The sequence below is a fragment of the Eumetopias jubatus genome, unplaced genomic scaffold (genome assembly GCF_037043125.1).
Source record: "Eumetopias jubatus isolate StellerSeaLion01/CBP00866 unplaced genomic scaffold, mEumJub1_p1.0 scaffold_9, whole genome shotgun sequence".
NCBI lineage: Eukaryota > Metazoa > Chordata > Mammalia > Carnivora > Otariidae > Eumetopias > Eumetopias jubatus.
The window spans coordinates 17,858,328-17,865,195 of NW_028274815.1; positions in this window are offsets into that span (position 1 = coordinate 17,858,328).

A 6,868-nucleotide genomic window follows, 5' to 3' on the forward strand; every position below is an offset into this window, starting at 1 on the left:
ATGGATTTTCAACTACCCAAGTAAGCAACCACCTAATGAACTAACCAACCAAATACAGTTATCAATAGTTTATTGATCCTTCTCTTGCTCAGTGATGTGAGGAATGTTGGGGAGTAACAGATTAAAGCTCCCATTATCCAGGAGTTCGTAGGACAGCAAGGTAGTCTAGTGAAAACTGTGAGAATAAACTGTCAGCTGCAGTGTATATACTCAACATGAGCCTTCCCAAGGCAGTGTTTCAGTGCTTCATGTCCACTCATTTCCCTAGAAGCACTTCAAGATTTTAAAAAAGCCAAAGCTACTATTTCTTGACCCCTCTCCCATGCAACTCACAGTGGATAGAACAGCAACTAAAGGATCAAAGAAACTTAGGTGGGGGCCCTATTATTATAGAGTCTCCAGATGCCACGTGGATATCTTCAGAAGAGCCCCTTACCTTCCTAGAACTGACACTAATATTAAGACTTTTCAACTAACTAAAATGTCTCAACATAATTACTGAGACATTTCAGTGCACTCAGTCCTAGTTCTGCTACATTTTCACTGATGCCTAAAAGACTGATTACATACTCCCAACAATGATATGCTCACACCCACTTGAAATGAATAAACTAGACAATGTTATGGTAGCAAGTAATTTATAACATCTTAGTGACTTAGCAAAATAGTTTATTTCTCTCTCTTAAAATCTGAGGCAAGCTAATAAGACTCTTCTCCATCCAGTGACCCACAGTATTCTATTTTTGACAATCTCATTTCAACATGTGACCTTCAAGATCTCCAGAATAGAGGGAAGAGAACACTGGAGGCCATGCATTGTCTCCCAAATGCCTTGGCTTAGGAATGATACATTTCACTTCTGCTTGTGTTTTATTGGATAAAACTAGGCATCTGTCCCTGCTAACTGCAAAGGGGGGCTGGGAAATATGGAGGAGCTCATGAAATACTGGATTTACCTTACTGCCTCTTCCATAGCATTTTTGGGGGGAAGGGACTAAGACTTAAAAAGCTTAGAAAAGATAGATCAGCATTTATGCTCATGCCTTCAACTATTCATCCGTTCTTTTTATAAGTACTAAGTACCTGATTCTGTATTGGATGCTAAAGATAAAAATAATGAATAGGTCTCAAGCTGTTTAATGCCTAATACAGGATTGAAATAATATAGAATCAAGAGACTGATCTATCATCTATTTATTTTATAATCTTAGGGAGGAGTAAAACAATAGCTGCTTGATAAATGCTTGTCTAATTATACCCCCTTCAGATTTTTGTTCAAATATTCCCTTCTCCATGAAGCATCCCTGATCATCTTCTTTACTACTGCACAGGACTCAAGCATTCCTTCTATTTGTTGTAAGTTGGTCTTCTCCAGAGCACTTATTATAATATATGCTACTTATTTGTCTATCATTTCATTCCCCACAATACACTGTACACTCAAAGAGGGCAAAATCTTTGTTTTTGATTCAGTGCTGTTTCAAAGCTTCCACAATAATACCTAGAATACAATAGGCTTAATATATATTTATTGAATTATGTGACTGAAGAAAATGATCAAAAAGTAAAAGAAGTAGAACTGATGAGCGATGTGGTTTTAGGTGAGAACATTATTTTGAAAGGCACAGGGGACCAGGGAAGGTTTTATGGTAAACTGGTTAGCAGATGTGCAGGTGTGCATAGAGCCTTTCCAGGAAGAGCCCATGATGCATGGTGTCACCATCAAGATGAGTGAGTAAGTGGTGGGCTGAGAGCTGGGTGAATAAATGTGGGCAGAGGAAAATTACTCTGTACCCTCAGTGACTACATGCTTTGCTTATGAGCTCTGAAGTGTGATGTGAAAGTCTTGTACTAGAGTCAGTCATAAGGTGTCAAGAGACTCCCCATGATACCGGGACAGTGGAATGCTGGAAAGATGTGCAACCTTCTGTGCCACAGACAAGTGTTGCAGAAACTCATCAAAGTGAGTAAGCTCAGGGTTGGGAGGCAGGTTACCGAGGTGGTAGCTGTTATTTTTATTTATTTCTTTGTTTTTGAGAGAATTCAGCTGAATAAGTGAAGCAGAACAAGAACACACTAATAGGTTGGCTGGAAATGATAGAAACCTAAGTATCCCTCAAGGGCCAGTACAACTATCTCCTCCTTTCCTGAACATTTCATTCTCTCTCAGGCACATGTAGCATCCTCTATACACTTCTATTTGGGATATAGGTGATTTTGCCAAAAGTGAATTAACCGAATGCTCAGTGTGAAAAGTGAATGATTTGTTGAAAATATAAATATACTGACTGTAATCTGTGACAGAAATGAATAGTAGTGTTAAGAGTTTTTAACAAATTGTCCTGCTTTTTGTGAACTAGTGCCTAGAACATACTTGGTAATCAATTAAGGGCTCACTGGCTGAAATTTGAAGCTCAAATTTGTAGGCAAAAATATCTTTATCATTGTCTCCTTTGAAAGTAATTTCCTAAATCAGAAGCCTAAACAGTAGCATTCCATAAGGTGATAACATACATTGAAAAGCACCAAGTGGTATGTTCATTTTTTGTTTCTGATTTATTTGTTCATAGACAGTAGATATGCCTTAACTGGTTTTATTTTTACACTAGAATTCTGTGCCCTTTGCGCAAGATGTAGAAGTTAATTGGCAGCTAACTCACTTTGATGACAACTTTGGTGTGCTTGAGGGACATATTTTTGTAAATTGCCACATTTTTGATAGATTTTACCATGACTGGTTTACTTATAGATTGTTATTACGCTCCAGTAGGATTCACTGCTCTGCTCTGCACAGATGATGGGGTAGAAACTCATGCTCTCTTACTTCTTAGCAACAATGATAATAACAATGTATATGCAGTGTGTGTTTTCACAGCACAGCAGAGAAAGAAGAAACCCAAGAGAGCCCACACAGCCATCGGAGCATTTACCGTGAAACTAGAACAAAGTACTATAATTTCAAAGATGCTGTTAAAGGCATCTTGCCTTACAGAGAGGCACTGAAGAGCACATCCATTAGACATGAACTTTTGTTAGATCTGGGAGCAGACTTTTCTCTAACAGAGGTCAATAATGTTGTTTTCAGGCTGCTTTCTGCCTGAAAGCAGTTACCACAGGTTTGCTAAATCTCAAGGAACTGTACTCCCAGTGGTTACATGGAGCCCAATTCTGAGAGAACACTGGATTGACTTTCATTTCCAATCTCATGCTTAGTGGAGATTTCGAAGAATCACTCCCCTTCCTTCTTGGAGCCTCTGTTCTCTCATCTTAACAAAGAGAAATTTATGATTATGTGAAATTCGGGCTTCCAATCAAATTCCTCTTTGATGACGATGAAGTCTCAGGTAGCCTGTGTGATGAGTAAGGGGATGCTGGAAAAGTATGATATTTCAAGATGTTAATAAGTACAGTGTGGGGCAATTTGGCCTTTCTCAGAAATGTATGCAGCCTAATCATGCAGGGCATTCTAACTTCACGAGTGGAGGTAGCAGGATTGACAGAACAGCTCCTTTGCTCTAAGCCTCCCATGTACAGAAGGTAACTCTGGGCAAGTGGTCTTTCGATTTACAGTAGCTCCTTATTTAGCAATTACTGTCAAAGAGTAAACTGTCATTATAATAAATAGCATTTTCACTATTAAAGTTTGGTCTATAAAGCTTAATTACGGAACAGTTACTTTATTTGAAAATTCTAACCAACAAATTAATCACCCATCTACCTGCCTTCTTAAGAAAGGACAAAAGACATGGCTTAATCTTTCACAGTAACCAGGGATCATTATTATGATAATCCATTACCATAGCTGGGTCACCAGTCAGCCCACTCCTGCACCAGGTATTACTATTCTGGGATCCATCAAAGCGAAGACCCAAGGATCCCCTACCTGTGCTTACCAATTTGTTGATAGGTTCTAGTGTATCTATGCTTATATGTATGTGCATGAGAAAGAAGTCCACATTTACCTTAGACTGTCCAAGAAGTCCACATCCAAGTTGTTAGAAAACACTGAACTATTCTAAGGAGCCCACATAGCAATGTTCATATGACTGCATGCTTTTAACAAATGCTATCACCATCATCACCTAGGAGTGTGGGCACAAAATGCATGGAAAATAGACTGTGTTTTAAAAACACATGGACTTGGAACTACACTAGCAGTGCTCTTCCTTAATGACTGAAAGGATTTTTCTAATAAACAGAACAACTGAATTGCATGCTGGTCTACTGACTAGCAAAAATCCACATGTTAACTTTTTGAGATCTTATTTCTCCTTTACAACCCCCTGGCATTTCCCACACTAGGTTATTTGCTGCTTTGGATATCATTAGTTACCTTTATTATCCATTATTTCAAGTAACCTAAACTGTATACACTTCCTTAGGTCAAGGCACAATGTAATATCTGGATGTGATATTTGAGGCTTCGTTTTTTAAAATTCAATTACATTGTAACTGGAAAGAATACTGGCAATTAACAATGTAAAAGGCAAAAGTAATTAATAACCATAAGCATGTGTCAGACCCATAAAAGGCCAGTCCCCACCCCTAGTAACTCTTACCACCTGCCAGACCCTCAATCTCGGTTATTATATTCCTCTAAATTCCAAAACTGCAAACACGGCACTTACTTACAATATGATTTATTACACCAAACCCAAGCTCTGCTGAGCCCCTCTGGTTTATTATTAATAAGGTACCTGTGAGGTCACCATCAAATCTCAACGAGATACAAGGTTCCGGAGTGCTAGCAATGAAAGAAAATCTTGGCTGATAGAAAAAAAAGGAGGAATTCTCTTCCAGATTTGAGCCCAAGGCTTTTGGCAAAATTAAACAAAAAACGTACATCAGCAGTTTTGTGTGTGGAGTATCATGTTTTGCAATTTTTAAAGCCCAGATGAAAAATTACATCGCTGTGCATGAGAACAATTTAGATAATCAGCTACCTGCTTTCCAGTGGGACTTTAGGAGTTCATTCTTGTTATGGAGAACAAATGTGGTTGCAAATTAATGGAATCCTTCTCCTTGGAACTGAGAGAAATTAGAGAAGATTGGAGACTGAATATCTACCAGGAGTTAAGGAAGGACCTAGATAACTCGGAGGATGAAAGTCATTTCAATGTTTATTTATTTATTTATTTATCTATTTATTTTTGCATTTCAATGTTTTAAACAAGGGAATGGGCAACTTCAGTGATGCCCTAGTAATGTATGGCTGAATTTCAAGAAATGCACCTAGCTTAAAATTATACTGAATTTATTTAGCAGCTATTATGGGTCTAGCATTGTGTTTTTTAATAGAGGGGAAAATGTCTTAGATCTTGTTGTCCATAAGCTTAAGGTCCATTTGGAAAAATCCAACAGAATATTTAGAGAGCAATTAACTACTGGGCTGCATCTCATGTAGCCCAGGGTATGTATGCTCAGGGCAGGTTTTCTGGAAAAGATGAAGTTTGAACTCTACCTGGAGAGAGTTAAACATTAGGGGACAAGGGAGGTGAGTAAACAAAGGACGGGAATGGCAGTGAAGAAGCTGAGGAGGGAAAGAAGAACTGTAAAAGCAAAATGTTTCCAATTCAAAAGAAACATCTGTGAGTTATTTGAAGTCATGGACTACATTAATATATATGCTGTGACATCCTGCTCAATGACTGGTACAACGTGAGGCTAAATATACATGAATAGACAAATTGATGAATAAATGATTGAATGGAAAGGACAGCTGGACTTTTTTCATCTTGATTTATCTACCACTTCACCTCTTCCTTAGATGCCCACTGCAATGTGAGTGTGACTTTAGGATTCCATGGTTTGATTTCAAAACCATGTCCCCTGGGGCGCCTGGGTGGCTCAGTCGTTAAGCGTCTGCCTTCGGCTCACGTCATGATCTCAGGATCCTGGGATGGAGCCCTGCATCGGGCTTCCTGCTCAGCGGGAAGCCTGTTTCTCCCTCTCCCACTCCCCCTGCTTGTGTTCCCTCTATCGCTGTCTCTCTATGTCAAATAAATAAATAAAATCTTAAAAAAAAAAAGAAAGAAAGAAAGAAAGAACCATGTCCCAAAGCCCAGCAAATTTGAGATTAAATTCTAGTGCTTCTGCTTACCAGCTGGGTAATCTTGGTAAATCTTTTATATATTTATTTATTTGAGAGAGAGAGAGTGGGAGGGGAGGGAGGGGGAAAGTATCTCAAGCGGACTCTGTACTGAGCACTGAGCCTGACACTGGGCTTGATCTCAGGACCCTGAGCTCATGACCTAAGTCAAAACCAAGAGTCAGATACTTAACCAACTGAGCAATCATTTTAACTCTAAGCCTCATGTTTTCTCATCTGTAAAACAGAGAAAACATCATTCATCTTTCCTTTTTATTATGAAGACTGAATAAGAAACAATTGGCAAAGTACTCTAGTGCTTGAGACATTATAATTTGATATTAAATTTAGGTATACTAGGAAGACAACTCTACTAGGAAAAAAATGAAATGTCTATCCACAGTGCATTTTATTAATAAATGTAAATTAGTTTGAATTACAGTTTCTTGTTTATGGGAATAACTGATTTAGATTCTGATATGCAGGAAGACCAATTCTGAATTCTAAGCTCCTGAGACACCAGTCATCATGTCAAAACACATGGAACAGAGGGGAACACAATCTAAGTACACTTTCTTAAGTATTCTCCCTTCTTCCTACACTTCTTTTTAGCAAAAAAAAAAAAAAAAAAAAAAAAAAAAGCCCTGTTTTCTGGAATTGTTGGCTTTATCACTGGAAATAATACGCTGCACGAAAGCTATTTGAGTCAGAGTCAGCTATCTACTTACATTAGAGAAGAAGAGCTTTGCTGAAGTTTGGAATGTTTCACTTGCTGAAAAC